Raw genomic sequence first — 18052 nt, 5'->3', positions numbered from 1 at the left:
TTTGGGGTGCTTTTTCTCCTTCATTCCTTGTGAAAATGAAAAATTTTGAGCCAGAACTGCATTTTTGTGTAAAAAAATGTAATTTTTCATGTTCACTGCCCACTTGTATCAAAATTGGTGAAACCCCTGGGGGTTTGAAATGTACACTATACCCCTAGATGAATTCCCTGAGGGGTGTAGTTTGCAAAATGGGGTCACTTGTGGGGGGGGTTCCACTGTATTGGTGCTTTGGGGGTCTTGCTAATGCGACATAGCACCCACCATCATTCCACCAGAATTTGTGCTGCAAAATCCAAATATCACTCCTTCCCTTCTGAGTCCTGCCACTTTTTGGTCACACATGAGGCATTGCCGTACTCGGGAGAAATTGGGGCACAGATTTTGGGGTGCTTTGTCTCCTTCATACCTTCTGAAAATGAAAAATTTTGAGCCAGAACTGCATTTTTGTGTAAAAAAATGTAATTTTTCATTTTCACTGCCCACTTGTATCAAAATTGGTGAAACCCCTGGGGGTTTGAAATGTACACTATACCCCTAGATGAATTCCCTGAGGGGTGTACTTTGCAAAATGGGGTGACTTGTGGGGGGGTTCCACTGTATTGGTGCAACATAGCACCCACCATTCATTCCACCAAAATCTGTGCTGCAAAATCCAAAAATCACTCCTTCCCTTCTGAGTCCTGCCATGCACCCAACTGGTACTTTTTGGTCACATGTGAGGCATTGCCGTACTCGGGAGAAATTGGGGCACAGATTTTGGGGTGCTTTTTCTCCTTCATACCTTCTGAAAATGAAAAATTTTGAGCCAGAACTGCATTTTTGTGTAAAAAAATGTAATTTTTCATGTTCACTGCCCACTTGTATCAAAATTGGTGAAACCCCTGGGGGTTTGAAATGTACACTATACCCCTAGATGAATTCCCTGAGGGGTGTAGTTTGCAAAATGGGGTCACTTGTGGGGGGGTTCCACTGTCTTGGTGCTTGGGGGGTCTTGCTAATGCGACATAGCACCCACCAAAATTCCACCAGAATCTGAGCTGTAAAATCCAAAAATCACTCCTTCCCTTCTGAGTCCTGCCATGCACCCAACTGGTATTTTTTGGTCACATGTGAGGCATTGCCGTACTCGGGAGAAATTGGGGCACAGATTTTGGGGTGCTTTTTCTCCTTCATTCCTTGTGAAAATGAAAAATTTTGAGCCAGAACTGCATTTTTGTGTAAAAAAATGTAATTTTTCATGTTCACTGCCCACTTGTATCAAAATTGGTGAAACCCCTGGGGGTTTGAAATGTACACTATACCCCTAGATGAATTCCCTGAGGGGTGTAGTTTGCAAAATGGGGTCACTTGTGGGGGGGTTCCACTGTATTGGTGCTTGGGGGGTCTTGCTAATGCGACATAGCACCCACCAAAATTCCACCAGAATCTGAGCTGCAAAATCCAAAAATCACTCCTTCCCTTCTGAGTCCTGCCATGCACCCAACTGGTATTTTTTGGTCACATGTGAGGCATTGCCGTACTCGGGAGAAATTGGGGCACAGATTTTGGGGTGCTTTTTCTCCTTCATACCTTCTGAAAATGAAAAATTTTGAGCCAGAACTGCATTTTTGTGTAAAAAAATGTAATTTTTCATGTTCACTACCCACTTGTATCAAAATTGGTGAAACCCCTGGGGGTTTGAAATGTACACTATACCCCTAGATGAATTCCCTGAGGGGTGTAGTTTGCAAAATGGGGTCACTTGTGGGGGGGTTCCACTGTCTTGGTGCTTGGGGGGTCTTGCTAATGCGACATAGCACCCACCAAAATTCCACCAGAATCTGAGCTGCAAAATCCAAAAATCACTCCTTCCCTTCTGAGTCCTGCCATGCACCCAACTGGTATTTTTTGGTCACATGTGAGGTATTGCCGTACTCGGGAGAAATTGGGGCACAGATTTTGGGGTGCTTTTTCTCCTTCATTCCTTGTGAAAATGAAAAATATTGAGCCAGAACTGCATTTTTGTGTAAAAAAATGTAATTTTTCATGTTCACTGCCCACTTGTATCAAAATTGGTGAAACCCCTGGGGGTTTGAAATGTACACTATACCCCTAGATGAATTCCCTGAGGGGTGTAGTTTGCAAAATGGGGTCACTTGTGGGGGGGTTCCACTGTATTGGTGCTTGGGGGGTCTTGCTAATGCGACATAGCACCCACCAAAATTCCACCAGAATCTGAGCTGCAAAATCCAAAAATCACTCCTTCCCTTCTGAGTCCTGCCATGCACCCAACTGGAATTTTTTGGTCACATGTGAGGCATTGCCGTACTCGGGAGAAATTGGGGCACAGATTTTGGGGTGCTTTTTCTCCTTCATTCCTTGTGAAAATGAAAAATTTTGAGCCAGAACTGCATTTTTGTGTAAAAAAATGTAATTTTTCATTTTCACTGCCCACTTGTATCAAAATTGGTGAAACCCCTGGGGGTTTGAAATGTACACTATACCCCTAGATGAATTCCCTGAGGGGTGTACTTTGCAAAATGGGGTGACTTGTGGGGGGGTTCCACTGTATTGGTGCAACATAGCACCCACCATTCATTCCACCAAAATCTGTGCTGCAAAATCCAAAAATCACTCCTTCCCTTCTGAGTCCTGCCATGCACCCAACTGGTACTTTTTGGTCACATGTGAGGCATTGCCGTACTCGGGAGAAATTGGGGCACAGATTTTGGGGTGCTTTTTCTCCTTCATACCTTCTGAAAATGAAAAATTTTGAGCCAGAACTGCATTTTTGTGTAAAAAAATGTAATTTTTCATTTTCACTGCCCACTTGTATCAAAATTGGTGAAACCCCTGGGGGTTTGAAATGTACACTATACCCCTAGATGAATTCCCTGAGGGGTGTAGTTTGCAAAATGGGGTCACTTGTGGGGGGTTCCACTGTCTTGGTGCTTGGGGGGTCTTGCTAATGCGACATAGCACCCACCAAAATTCCACCAGAATCTGAGCTGCAAAATCCAAAAATCACTCCTTCCCTTCTGAGTCCTGCCATGCACCCAACTGGTATTTTTTGGTCACATGTGAGGCATTGCCGTACTCGGGAGAAATTGGGGCACAGATTTTGGGGGGCTTTGTCTCCTTCATTCCTTGTGAAAATGAAAAATTTTGAGCCAGAACTGCATTTTTGTGTAAAAAATTTAATTTTTCATTTTCACTGCCCAGTTGTACCACAATTGGTGAAACCCCTGGGGGTTTGAAATGTACACTATACCCCTAGATGAATTCCCTGAGGGGTGTAGTTTGCAAAATGGGGTCACTTGTGGGGGGGTTCCTAAATTTTAGCATCTTATGGTGCCTAGAAACCTACATGGTGCCTAAAAAATAATCTCATAAAAAGGAGGCTCCAAAATCAAGTAGGTGCTCCTTCTATTATGAAGCCTGTGGTTTGGTCAACGTGCACACTAGGGCCACATATAGGATATTTATGAAAACAAAAGAATTGGGGGAATCAATTTTTAGTCACATTTCTCTAGTAAAATGTACTGTGTTCCTTAGAAAAATGTATTAAAATTGCAAATCTGCAAAAAAAATGAAATTTTGAAATTTCACCTACACTTTGTTTTAATTCCTGTGAAACACCTAAAGGGTTAACAAACTTCCAAAATGCTGTTTTGAATACTGTGAGGGGTGCAGTTTTTGAAATGGCATCATTTATGGGGGTGTCTCACATACAAGTCCCTCAAAGTCACATCAGAACTGAACTGGTCCCTAAAAAAATCAGTGTTTGAAATTTTCTTGAAAATTTGAGAATTTGCTATTCATATTGTAAGCCTCCTAGTGTCCAAAAAAATTAAAAGGAAGTTGAAATAATGATGGAAACATAAAGTAGACATATGGTCTATGTTAGTTATTAACTATTTTGAGTGGTAAGATTATTTGTCTCACAAGCAGAAAATTTAACATTTTGCAAATCGCTAAATTTTCCATTTTTTCACGACATTTTGGTATTTTTCACAAAAAAACACAGACTGTATCGACCCAAATTTACCACTAATTTGAAGTACAATGTGTCACGAAAAAATAATCTCAAAATCACTGGGATAAGTAAAAGCAAAAAAAAGTTATCCCCACTTAAGTGAGACATGTCAGATTTGAAAAAAATGGCTCTGTCAGGAACGCAAAAACTAGCTCTGTCAGGAAGGGGTTAATTCACCCAGGTCGCTTCGCCAGCTCAGGGCTAGCGTTTTCCTATACCCCACTGTGGGGACAACGCTAGCCCTGCTTCTGGCTCGGGCTGCGCAGGAGATCCTGCGGTTTTTGCGTGATCTCGCGCATGCCCATTAGAGCCGGACAGGGGGGTGGGGAAGCGCACTGACACAGGGGGAGCCGTTAACGCTGGGCATAACGGCTCTCCTTATCGGCTTGGGGGGGGGGGGTTAATACATTAGCAAATAACGGGTGTCTGCTTCTCCTCGTTATGCAGGAGAAGCAGGACCCGCTATTTGAGAAGCGCTATGGGGGGGTTAGTACATCTGCCCCTCTGTGTGGAGACCTGGAAAATGTGCACTGTTGGGGGTACTTGAGGACCAGGTTTGGAAACCACTGTGCTAGAAGGAACAGTAATAAAGGTGCGTACACACGGGGGCGATTTTGTCCAAAATCACGGGAAATATGGTCGCTGAGCGACCATATTGCCCGCAATGGGAGTGTGCACCGGCGATATATCGCCGGGTTGGCGCTCCCGTTTTTGCCCCTGTGGTGATCACTGGTCGCAGGAACATGCTCCTGCGACCAGCTGATTACCACTGCCGGGCTCCCCCCGGCAGTTTCTTTTTCATCAGCGACCATCTCTGGTCGCTGATGAACAGGAGAAACTGAGCAATATATCTCCCCCGTGTGTACACACATTAGGTTTGGTGCGGTCACATCAGCAACCTGGCAGCTACCTGTGTTCTAGGTGCAGTGTGAAAGGGGTATATGGAGTGACATTGCAAATGGTATTAATGGGAATTAATACAAAGGTATGCTACAGTGTATACACCAGGAGGGGGTGAAACAAATGACAGATTATCTAGTAGACTATTTACAGCAGGGGTGGCCAAATCTGTGCTCAAGATCTACCAACAGTGCATGTTTTCCAGGCAACCTGTGGATCTATAGTAGGATTGAATGCAGCAGGTTTTAAAATGTGACAGTAATGACTGCAGCTGTGCACCAGCTAGGTAACCTGGAAAACATGGACCGTTGGTAGATCTCGAGGACCGGTTTGGACACCCCTGATTTACAGTATATAATAAATCTGAATCAGGCCCAATATGCCTCACATTCTGATCTTCCCATGGGCTAGTCAGTCAAAGAAAGTGGATGATAGGTAAAACTATCGATGATCAGTGTTTTACTATCGATGGGTGGTTCCAGTATTGCCATCGATGCCCATCCCTACAGTGTACAGGCACTGTGACAGCAGCTGGGCGAGAGCAACATCACAGCAGCCCCTGGTCGCTGCTAGGATCTATACACCGATAACACCCAGCCCACAATTCAGAGTAAAATATGCATTACAGCACGTACTTGTACAAACACATAGGGAATCGTACGGTTTAGCTGAGTCCTTATAATACATTCGTATAATGTATTCTCTTTTAGACCGATTATCAACATCTAAGCGTCATATTACATACAGCCAGCGTAGGGGGAGGATACAAAGGGGATAAAAACCAGACGATGCTTTAATATCACTCAGAGACTGTGCTGCCATCGATGGAAACCATCGACGCTCGATTCCCCAGCGACGTCCGATAGTCACGTGTACGGTAAAACATAGGCACGTACTAGTACAGATCAATGTCTGAGCAGCCGGAGCTGCAGCCAGCCCCCCAGTGTGCTTGTACCGTACATACAGAAGCTCCATGCTCAGCGCTCACCTCACTCGCCGCCGCCGCCGCCGGACACTCCCTCACCCCGGTTCTACGCGTTCTCCCGCTGCTGCCTCTGAGACCTGTGGGCGTGGGATGGAAAGCACACGACGGAGAAGGCTGGGCGGGGACACGGGTGAGGAGGAGACTGGGCGGGGACACGGGTGAGGGGGAGGAGACTGAGCGAGGACACATGTTCGCTCTCTCTCATCCCCCAGGCGCACAGAGCAGGTCTCTTCCTGACGTCACCAGGTCATGTGGCTGGACAGCAATAATGGCCGCGGCGGTGTGGGATGTCCCATGATCCTCTGGTCCCACACAGGGCCCCGCCCCCTTCCTGTCCAGCAAGTGCTTCCCCATCCGTACTTCCGGTGCACGGCTCAGGGCCAGTGCATGGTGGGAAATTACCAAAACTGAATGTGATCTAGTCATGGGCAAGACGGTTCATTGGAATTAGTTGAGCCGCACGGCTCAGCTCAGTGAAGTGTGTTGAGACAGTGGTGAGTATTCAATGCCAGTGCGAGGGGGTTAAACTGCGAGGATCGCAGAAAACCAGTGATCCTCGCAGTTTAACCCCTGCGCCGGCCGCTCGCACTATGCAACGTTCCGGGGGAATCCTCGCTGTCACAGAACTGCGAGGATTCCCCTAAACTGCGAGAGCCGCGGCTAGTGCAGCAAACTCGCTGTAATTAGCCTCGGCTCTCGCAGCTTTTGGAGGCACATTCGCAAATTCCCCCTCGCTCAAAAAACGGAGCGAGGGGGAATTTGCAAATGAGGGGGCAGGGCCGGTGCAAGGGTTCTTGGCACCCCAGGCAATACATCTGTCAACTGCCCCCCCCCCCCCCCCACACACACACACAAACAGGGGATTGTGAGTTGTAGGGGGGCACCGGGTGGGGTCAGGCGGGCACATAGAGGGGAGAATGGGTACAAGGAAATTGTAAGGGAAGGAGGGGGTCACAGTGGGTGGTAATGGTATCTGTCAAGTCTCGCTGGTGTGGGAGAGGATGAAGAAGATGCTCATCATTAGAAACAGTACACATGTACCCACAAAATATGAGACACATCTTGATCCCCCAAATACATACATATATGTGGTTCTCACCACTGTGCATGGCACAGATCTGGTGGCAGTGAAGAGAGCAACAGCAGGCAGGGCCCGTGTATAGAGGCACAGCAGGTCACAGAATGGCCAGTGCTCAGCACTTGATCAGGTTCTGCTACTCCCGGCTAACAGCACCCTGAGGTGCCTGCTAGACGGAGTGCAGCAATTGGTCACACACACCAGCCGCTGGGTGCTTAGAGGGGGTCGAACACATTAGACACCGGGTGCTGGGGGGGGGGGGGGGGTAAGGGGACCGCACATATTAGCCGCCGGGTGCTTGGGGGGGGGGGACCGCACATATTATCCTCTGGGGGTGGGTGTCCACACACATTAGCCGCCGGGAGCCCGAGTTGGAACGCACACACCAGCGGGGCTGGGGATGTGCAGGGACCGCACACACATTAGCGGCTGGGTGCTTGAGAGGGGGTGGGCGGGGAGGTCGAGGTGACTGCACACACAAGACGTGATGAGTATCGGATGCTGGGGCGGGCTCAGGCACTGCTACCGGGCATGGGTGGCGAGAGGTGCGCTATATACACATACAGTATATGTTGGCAGGGAGGCGCTGCTACATGTTGGTTCTCCCGGCTGCAGTGCACAGCGACAATGTTGTTTGACGCTGACTCTACTGAGGGGCGGGGACGGTTGGTGTGGTGATGGAAGGCTGGTTAGGCGGCTCCTGTCTGATTGATGCGCCTGCCTTCCAGAAACCATGTTTTTTTTTTTAAAAAGAGGTGTCGGGAGATAACTGGCAGCCGCTCGTGGGATGCACGGTGCTGCTTCATTTAAATGATAAATAAAGGGCGCCCTCCAGCGGTCAGTGCCCTAGGCAGCTGCCTAGTGGTAGCGCCGGCCCTGTGAGGGGGGTCAGTTGAATACTGACAGGGTGAGCGGTGACTGTGAGCAAAAAGTCCTGCTCGCAGTCACCGCTCGCCCACGGCATTGAATATATGCCATTGACTCGGTTCTCGAGTCACTACTCATATGTAATTACAGGCACGGGGAGACAGTGCAGGGCTCACAGCAGTGATCTAGTGCGTGCATATTGCGGTGGAACAATGAACACCGTACATGCAGCTGCAGGGGAGCAAGCAGTGGGGGTCCCAGACCGGCCTCCCAACCTCAGCATCGATACCATAGCCACGATGCCTGCTGCCATCATGCCAAGCCCCTGTGCCAGCTGCCGCTAGAAGTGACTGACATTATTACACCACACACTTACCTCACTCCCTGCCGCTGCCAGACACACAATGACAGCATTATTTATAGCCCCGCTGCCGCCTGCTTTTAGACTAGACTAGAGCAGGAACCGGAGCACTAACATACCCTCCAACTGTACCGATTTAGCCGGTACAGTACCGTTTTTTTACGGTCTGTACCGGCTAAATCAGAGTGTACCGAATGTACCAGTTTTTTAGGCATCCGTCTGGGGCAGCTCTGGCCTCGGCTGCTCACCCTCCCCACGGCTCCCAGGTCCCATACCTGCATCCCTCTCCTGCTTAGTAAGCAGGATGCTGGAGCAATGCTTCAGTTCTCACCGGCCCTGTAGCGCTACTAGGGGTAATATTTTCTAGGGGGTGCGGGTCCGCATGTTTGCTGTCCGCCAATGAGCAGTGTGCCGTGTCAGGAGGTGACCAATACGTGGTAGGAAGGAATGGATTCGCAGACAGTGCGGTGTCTGCAGTGTCCTTGTGCCCCTCCGCTCTTCCGTGTACAGTACACATGACCGCAATGCTGCTGTGCCGTCTCACCCTGCTCTGCTCCCTCTCCCTGCTGCCGGGGTCCCGGAACCAAGGCAGGGGGGGAGATACTCCCTTGGAGGTGAACGAGAACCGGGACGGGGGAGAGAGTGGTTAGTTCCTATACAGAGGCTCAACCAAGTCTGTGAGAAAGCGCAGTGGGGAGGCTGCTGTCTCTGTGTATTGCACCATGTGCAGTTACATGTAGGCACTGAGGATGGTGCCCGGGGGGTTACAGGTAGGCAGGGGGATGGTGCGTCATGCAGCTGGCGGACCTCATGTATAAAAAAATGCCCAGTACGCATTCAGAAAGGGGAGTGTGGACACGCCCCCTGTAGCAAGGGCCACTCCCCTTTCTGAATGTGTACCGATTTCTAACATTTATATGTTGGAGGGTATGCACTAAAAGATGACCGGGCGGGCACATGGAACAGGCTGGGTGTAGTTACATCACAAATTCGCAATGGGGAGGAGAGGCGGCGGTTACATCGATGAGAAGGAATAAACGGGGCGGGGACACGTTTGACTGGGAGGAGACTGGGCGGGGACACGGATTATGGGGAGGAGACTGCGGGGACACGGATTACGAGGAGGAGATGTGTGGGGACACATATTATGGGGAGGAGAGTGGTCGGGAAAACGTATCAGGGAGAAGAGACTGGGCGGGAACTCATCCCCCAAGCGCACAGACCTGGGTTTCCCGCCTCGGCATCTCCTGATGTCATCAAGTCATGGGGCTGGACAAAAGTCATGACGGCGGCAATGTCACATGATCCTCTGCTCCCACACAGATCTCCCTCACAGTCAGTGCCCCCTCCTGCCCAGCAACTGATTCTTTAGAGTCCATCCTGGTGACTGTCTTGAGGAACCACAGGAGACCGAGGGGACAGTCTGTCTATCATCCCCCAGGCGCTCTGCACAGAGCTGTTCCCTGCCGCGGCTTCTCCTGAGGTCACCATCACCATGACAGTCGGCACCCACACAGCGTCTTCCAGAGACGGAGCAGCTGCTTATCCATCCCCCCTGCTGGTACCTGATCATTGTCTTTGTGTGCCCAGGCCCAGTATAGCAGCTGTCTTTGTACTGTGCACTCTGTGGTGAGTGGGGCCCTGGGCACTGTGTAACATCTAATCTTACTCAGCACTGGGGGTTTGAGAGGGAGGAAAGGCAGGTGTGGTATGTGTGTATATGGCACATATAATACACCCATACCCTCCAACTGTACCGATTTTTGCTGGTACAGTATCGTTTTTTAACGGTCTATACCCGCAAAAAACAAAGTGTACCGATATTCAGCCGGCCGCGGGTAGTAAACAGTAGCACCCGTTCCCAGTGGTGCTTTGCGGGCCCCAGCCTGCATGTGCCACGCTGACGTCACACGGCTGCGGCGCATACCCTCCTGCACCCCATCTGCGCATGTTCTGCTGAGGCGCCATGGAGCAGGAGGACCTCCCGCACTCCTCCGCAGGCACATACTCTGCAGAATATACAAGGCATGGTACTTGTGTATTATCTGGGCGCCCGATTTTTTGTAATCTTATGTCATTGTACAACCAAAAATCGGTCGCATCGCATGCGACACAATTGGACCCGATCTTTAATTGTACAGATGCCTGATTCCTATGTTAAATGCTCCCCCCCCCCAGACCCGATTTTGGATTGTACACCCACCCTGATGGGTAATGACTATGTTAAAAGGCCCCCCATTGTTAACGCCACCCCACTATCAACACCAACCCGAAGCGTGGTGAGGGGCGGCGGTACGAGTCCTTCAACCTTTTCATACCCCCACTATCAACGTTGGCGTGGAGTTGATTTTAGATAGTGTGGCGAGCCACCGAGCCCGAAGCGTGGCGAGCGGACGCGGATTACTTCACATATATTACGCGTCCCCTTGTGGGGCTCGCCACGCTTCGGGCTCAGTGGCGAGCGCACTATATAAAATCAACTCCACGCAGACGTGGATAGTGGGGGTATGAAAAGGTCGGAGGACGCGTACCGCCACCCATCAAGGGCTCGCTGCGCTCGCCACGCTTCGGGTTGGCGTTGATAGTGGGGTGGCATTAACAATGGGGTGGCATTTAACATAGTCATTACCCATCAGGGTTGGTGTACAATCAAAAATTGTCTGGGGGGGGGGGGGGGCATTTAACATTGGAATAAGCCCAAATTTGATTGCAAAATGATTGCATGCCATTATAATGGAATGCGATGCGACGCGATATAAAAATTGTACAGTCGGGTTTTAAAACCTCTGAAATCGGGTCCCATCGCATCGTATGCCTTAAGTAGTGGCATGCGATGCGATATATTGGGCACCCAGATAATACACAAGTACCCAAGGCACCAATAAGCAGAAGGACTGTGGAGCACCTGCGGCGGCTGGTGGGAGTTGGGACACAGTGGCAGGTATTTAATGCTGTGGGCTTCCTGCTCGCTGTCACCAGTCACCCTGACAGTATTCAACGCAGCCCCCTCATACGCCAATTCCCCCTCGCTCCATTTTTTGAGCGAGGGGGAATTGGCGTATGCAGCTCCTGAACCAGCGAGACTCGCGGCTAAATACAGCGAGTTTTCTGCATTAGCCGCGGGTCTCGCTGTTTTGGGGAATTCTCGCCATCCTATGATGGCGAGGATTTCCCCAGAAAATTGAATAGAGCGAGCGGCCGGCACGGGGGTTAAACAGCAAGGATCGCTGGTTTTCTGCAATCCTCGCTGTTTAACCCCCTCGCTGGCCGCTCAATGCAACATTGAATACACCCCAGTGAGGGGAGCAGTGAGCGTCACACAGTGAGTGGGCAATGGCATACACAGGAATTTAACTTGACAATATTTGGAAAGGGGGTGTGACCACGTCCCCTTTGCCCATGGTCACGCCCCCTTTCCGTATGTGTACCGATTTTTGCAGTCCAAATGTTGGAGTGTATGCCCTGTGTCCTGTAATGTCAGGGCTATAACCATGGTTGCCTACCTGACCCTCCCCTTCAGGGAGAAAATGCTCTGTTCCTGAACTTCCCTGGTAATGTATGATTGCCATTGCCATCACCTGTGGAGACACACCTTTCTTACCAATTACCTAGCTCCCCACAGGTGACGGTAATCATATTTTACCAGGGTCCAGGAACAGAGCATTTTCTCCCTGAAGGAGAGGGTCAGGTAGGCAACCCTGGCTATAACCCGGGCTCCATCTGCCCTGTATGATACATTATAGCTGTGTAAACATGGAGCAATGTGGTTGCTGCCGATACTGATTCGGCCAGCAGGGAGGGATGGCACACGGGAGAACATAGTAGTAGATCTAGGTTGTACTGCACAGTCTGTTTCTACTTTAAATTCCGGTGTCTTGCATCAGGATTACGTAGAGATGTGGCAAACACAGTGACTATTTGCTATGCGATTTTGAATATATAGTAAAAATTGATAGCCACAATGGCTCTGTGTACAGACTTTCAAAAGAGAAAGACGAAGGGTGGTGGGTAAGAGGGAATGAAGGAAACAGCGAGAAAAGGAGGAAGGGGTAGATTTATTAACTGGTGATCCGGGGCATATGCGCTATAGCGCTTCCCTGATCTATGACACCCACTGAGCGGGTGTCTTACGTGCGGCGGTGTAAGGCAGGAGGCAGAGCGCAGCAACAATATTTTGTAGTGCCTGCCTCCTGCCTGATTTATGAACGGTCAGCATCGCTGACCGTTCCGCCTAATGCAGCTATCGACTTCGACAGCTGCAGGTGGCGATGCCCTATGCCTACAGCAGGGACAGCGCTGTCCCTGCTGGTGGCTCTGAGCTGCGCTGGGGATCTCGCGTGAGTAGCGAGATCCAATGCATTCGCAGTCCAGCCGGCCGGGGAGAAGAAGACAGCTCGTCATTGTTTTTTTTTTTTTTTTAACTTATATTCTTTTATTAAATTTTACACTTATACATAGTAATTAAGAAAAATGAACATTAATCAAGAAGGACAGTACATTAAAATTACTTTGACAGACATTTACATTTAGTACATACTTATACAGGGCAGCCAGGCCCGGTCTTAATATAGTAATGGTGATAGAGCATGAGACCTGCGGGAGGGCCCAATCCACTAAGGACTAGGCCTTGCCACAACTCTCATAGTTGGTAAAGATCCTTTCCCGTACATTAACAACAGTCTACCTCTAGTCCTTTATATGATATGTATGGTATGTATTTGAATAGGGGTCAGGTACAGATTTTTAGGTCGGTGAGGGCGTGCCAATAGCATATCTAGCACAGACATAGCTACCAATCGAGCAGGGAAAGGAAGCAATCCAAAAAGATAAAGGAAACACTAAAAAAAAAAAAAAAAATAGAAGGAAGTCCCACGAGTAAGTTAGTAGCACGTGAATTCATAGGTTCTAACCAACCAATTGTGAGTAAAGATAGTTTATCTAATAACTATAAATAGTAATTAATAATATGGGATTGTAGAAAATGCAATCCATTAAAGTGCTTTTTTAAGTCTTTCAAGTGACCAATATTATATCTATTCAAACGATTTCTATTCCAGAGAAAAGACACCTTCAGGTGTGCAAGTATTTCATTTATGGTATATTAAAAAAAAAACATGTGAAAACAAAAAGAAAAAAGAAAAACTAGTGATGAGAGAAAGGGAGAAAAAAAAAAAAAAAATACACACATTATAGAATAAATTTAGCTTTGACAATTATCATGTGTTTTCAAATCCCGTATCAATTCTAGGTGAGCATAGCATGTGTATCAGACTATATCTACACTGTGTAAAAGATGTAAGAACGCTGACGGCACTTTTCTCCATCTGCTGTCAGAATGCCAACCAGTAATGGAGTTTTGGAATAAAGTGAGATTAGTTTTAATTGAAACCGGCATTCAGCCGGAAATGCTTTCTTTGAAAAGTTGTATTCTCAATATCTTTTCAAATCAAGGTTGGGAATGGGGTCAAAAAATGTATGTTATAACATTAACAGCACTTGCGAAAGTGGTTATATCCAGACACTGGATGGCAAAAACAGGCCCAGGGCTGGACGAATGGCTAGCACTGGTAAACTATACAGCCTACCAAGAGAGGTATTTACATATGGGAAGGAATGCATTAAATAAATATGATATAATTTGGCGAAATTGGAGAGGCTCAAAATATTGGGACTCCAGGAAGGAGGTCGTCCTAATTTAGATATTACAGCTCGTCATTGTTAACCGATGCGCTGTCAGCTAAAGGAGGCATCGCCGGAGGGGGGAGTTAGCACTCCCCCGCTTCGGCGGGCAAGATCTACTGAGCCGCTATAATAAATACCCCAGAGTGTGAGATAGAATGTCAGAAGAGGAAGGGAGAGAGTTGTGTAGGAGAGAGGGGTTAAGGGGAAGAGATATAGAAGGTGCCAGGGATAGACAATCAGAGTGGGACAGGGAGGAAAGAAGTGGGTATGAGAGATAGAGGAGCATGAAGAGGAAGGGTGAGAATGGAGAGGGGAGCGAAGTTAAATAAAAGAGGAGATGGGGTGTGAAAGGGTTGTAAAAGTCAGGGACAGTGTGCCCCACCTCAGCACAAGTAGAGTGGCAGCCTGGGTCTCTTGCTTCCTCTCCCTGGCAATGGGCACCCGGCTCACACTCCCCAGCGTTGGGACTCTCATTAGCCATGGCTGGGTCCACCTATTGCCATCTCCGTGTCTTCTGCTCCCTTTTTCCAGCGGCGGCGGGTCATCCAGAAGGATGCAGAGTGGGGAGAGCACCTCTCCTACCTGGTGCTTCCTGACTCTGCAAACTAAGGCCCCCCATACATTAGCCCGACTTGTCCTAGGGACAAGTCGGACCCGATTTCCCCGGCAGCTCCCCGGGAGGTTTCCATCATGATAAGGCACTTGATGTGCCAAGTTGTGCATATGATAAATCGCCATGCGATTTATCATATAAAACTCCCGGGGAGCTGCAGGGGGAGAGCGGGGTGAGGGACACTGGGGAGCAACAGGGGGGGAGCCGGGCATTGTAGCTGTCAAATAGGCAGCGGGCGGTGGGGGGGCGCTGGAGAGCCGGGCTGGGGACACAGGCAGCAGCGGGAGGGGGTGGACGCCGGTGAACGGAGCTGGCCTGGCTCTCCAGCATCGCCCTCCCCAGCGTCTGTCACCGCTGACGCTGCCCGCTCTCCCCCTGCCTGGCTCTGGCGTCCCCCGCCCGGAGGCTGCACATAAGATTTAGGAAATCTTATGTGCAGCCGGTCCGACTGCCCGACTCCGATCCGATGCGCACGGGACCGCGCATCGGATCGGGGGGCCTGTCAAACCATGCGATTTGGGCCGATTTCATGGCCCGATTCATCCGAATCGGGTGAAATCGTGCCCAAATCGTATAGTGTATGGGGGCCTTAAAGGTATAGTCACAATTACCTAACACAAAATAACAAGCTGGAGTTTTCACAATCATCAGAGATAAAGTTATGCTGGCCACACATCAGACCAACTTTCCTCCAACCATCCAACTGGTTGGTTGGTTGGAATGAAAAGCTGGTACTGTATGGGGACAAATGGCAATAAGAAATTTTCTCAAAACTTAGGAGAATGGACAAAAACATTCAGTGATATTGTTTAAATCAAATAGGTCCAACTACAATACATTGTCTGAGTGACAGGTGTTGTCCATTTTCCGATTTGGGAAACGAATGACTTAATTACAAATTACATTTGCTCCCATCCAGTACCAGGTTTTTATTCCATCCAACCAACTAGTTGGATGGTTGGAGGAAAGTTGGTCTGATGTGTGGCCAGCATAATAACACAGGGCTGATTAGGTGCTGATACTAGGCTAAAGTGACTTTTTGGGCAGCCACTATTGCAAATACTAATGCTGCAACCGATTGGCTGTCTATTGAGAGACTCACCAGCATGCCCACCAACTCGAGACACAATTTAAAATATGAGGTATTAATATGCTTATTCTAGAAGAATGGGTACCTCTAGTGTATGTAGTTAAGTTGCAGGCGGACGGAATACCGATTGACAGATTCCCCACAACCAAATGCCGATGAACAATATACCAACATGTACACACCACCGACAATCGAAATACTGACATGTCACACTCCCCCGCGGTGGTACACGGCGGGTACTGTACTCACCCGCCCGTGTCCGCCACCGGCTGGCGTTTGTCGGCCTCCATGTCAGGTGAGGCGGCAGGCAGAGGTCCAGCAGTGTTGGAAGGCAGCATGGGAATCTGCAGCATGGTCCCGCTCTAACGCTATAGATGCTGGGAGGCCAGCTCCGCCATCTTGCTTGAGGGCAAACAGGGGATTGGGCCAGGTCAGGTATTCTCACCTGTTTCAGTGTGACAGCCAATGGCAGCCGCCCTCTTTGCATAAAGGGGATCTGCCTAGGTAGCTCAGTGTCAGTGCAAGTAGTCTTCTGTGCCGTGCACTTCCTGGAAGGCTCCTGACTCATTGTGCCCTTGCTTTTCCCGCTGTGCCCGTCAGCTTGCTATTGGCTATTTGACCCCATCGCTCATTCCAGTCACGCTGGTGGCCAGCTTCTCCCTGGTACTCTTGGGTGCTACCTCCTGGATTCCTGACTCCGGTCCCGCTCCTGGATCTTTCAAGAATCCGTCTCCAGCATCCCCAGGTCCCAGCCATTCCTCATATTCTTCCAGTCTCCGGATCCATTATTGTTGCCATCCTTTCACTTCTTTACCTGGACATTCCTCATCATTGTTATCTGGACATTCCTCATCATTGTACTCTGGATATTCCTCATCATTGTTATCTGGACATTCTTTATCATTGCTACTCATTATTATTATTTTGCCTGCCTTTATCTCAAAGAAGTATTTGAGTCCCTGTATGACATCATTCATTAAACCCGCTCATTTTAACCCTACTGCTACTGCCTTGTCTCCAGTCCCTGTGCATCACACGACCCCATCTGAATCTTCAACTGTGACAGTTTGCACTGACCCGATGGAGTCGGATGAAAATCAGGGACCCTTGGCAGGTGTGTTGCAAGGCATTATGGCTCGTCTGGAACAGTTGGAATCCTCACAGCGGCAAGTGGCGCAATTCCTACAAACACGGACACCTCCACCAGCAGTTGCTGAAGCAACATCGCAAGCCCCTTCAGGAGGTTCCACTGCCACGCCGCCAGCCGGGTCTATTATCCCTCCTCATCTGCATTTGCCAACTCCCAGCAAATATGATGGGTCTCCTAAAGGATGTCGCGGGTTCTTGAATCAGTGCGATGTGCACTTCACCCTCCAATCGTCCAACTTCCCAACTGCCAAAGCACGAGTAGCCTACATTGTCTCTCTCCTCTCTGGTGCAGCCCTGAATTGGGTTTCGCCTCTTTGGGAACGAGCAGATCCTCTGCTGAACAATTCTGACGATTTTATCACTTACTTTCGGCGAATATTTGACGAACCAGGTCGAGTGTCATCTGCTGCTACAGAGATTCTGAGAATTCGTCAAGGTAGCAGACCAGTGGGTCAATATGTTGTACAGTTCCAGACGTTAGCATCTGAGTTAAGGTGGAATGAAGAGGCCCTCGTTTCTGCATTCTGGATTGGCCTCGCCGGTCGCCTCAAGGATGAATTGGCCACTCGCGATACACCTACCACCCTGACAGACCTAATTTCCTTGTGCAATAAAGTTGATCTGCGACTTCAAGAGCGGCAACTGGAGAGAGCTCGCTCTGATCGCTTTCGACATCGTCCCACTCCTGCTGTTACTCCTCCTGTAAAAAGTGGATCGTCTACTGCTTCTGCCACAGAAGAACCAATGCAAATAAATCGGTCTCGTCTCTCCCTCGAAGAGAAGAACCGACGACGTCGAGACAATCTTTGTATGTACTGTGCCTCATCTTCCCATCTCCTGGCCTCTTGTCCACTCCGTCTGGGAAACGACCGCTCCTAATCCCCACGAGGGAGGTTAGATTGGGAGTGTTATTGCCATCTCCATCCACCATAGACTCAGGCGCAGCTGGAAACTTAATTTCGGCTGATATCGCTGCACAGCTCTCTATACCTCTCCAGCCATTAGAGCAGCCTTTGGTCCTGACAGCCGTTGACGGTAGCCACATCTCCAGCGGTCATATCATCTCTCAGACTGTACCAGTACATCTTCAAGTCGGAGCTCTGCACCAAGAAAGGTTAGAGTTTTTGGTCCTTCCTCAGTCTTCACACGCTGTAGTTCTGGGAATGCCATGGCTTATCAAGCACAATCCCCATGTCGACTGGCTGACCATGGAGATCAAGGCCTGGAGTAAAGACTGCTTCTCTTCTTGTTTATCTCGAGTCATACCCGTCCTTCTGAGTGAGTCACAAGTACCCTCTTCCGAACTCTCTGC

The 18052-nt window shown here is 49.2% G+C and overlaps 1 protein-coding gene across 1 annotated transcript in view; it reads right to left on the bottom strand.

The window, feature by feature from the left end:
- LOC146051641 (uncharacterized) overlaps nt 1–6094 on the bottom strand; it is a 116903-nt gene extending 110809 nt beyond the window's left edge. Inside the window, exon 1 of the mRNA XM_083167907.1 lies at nt 5904–6094. The gene's annotated coding sequence lies outside the window, so the exon portion shown is untranslated. The remainder of the gene's footprint in view (nt 1–5903) is intronic.
- Between the last annotated feature and the right edge of the window lie 11958 nt (nt 6095–18052).

Source organism: Crinia signifera, unplaced genomic scaffold (assembly GCF_055691185.1).
Source record: "Crinia signifera unplaced genomic scaffold, ASM5569118v1 HAP2_SCAFFOLD_104, whole genome shotgun sequence".
Taxonomy (NCBI): domain Eukaryota; kingdom Metazoa; phylum Chordata; class Amphibia; order Anura; family Myobatrachidae; genus Crinia; species Crinia signifera.
Note: the sequence above shows the minus strand (reverse complement) of the source record. Positions and strands in the feature narration are given on the sequence as shown.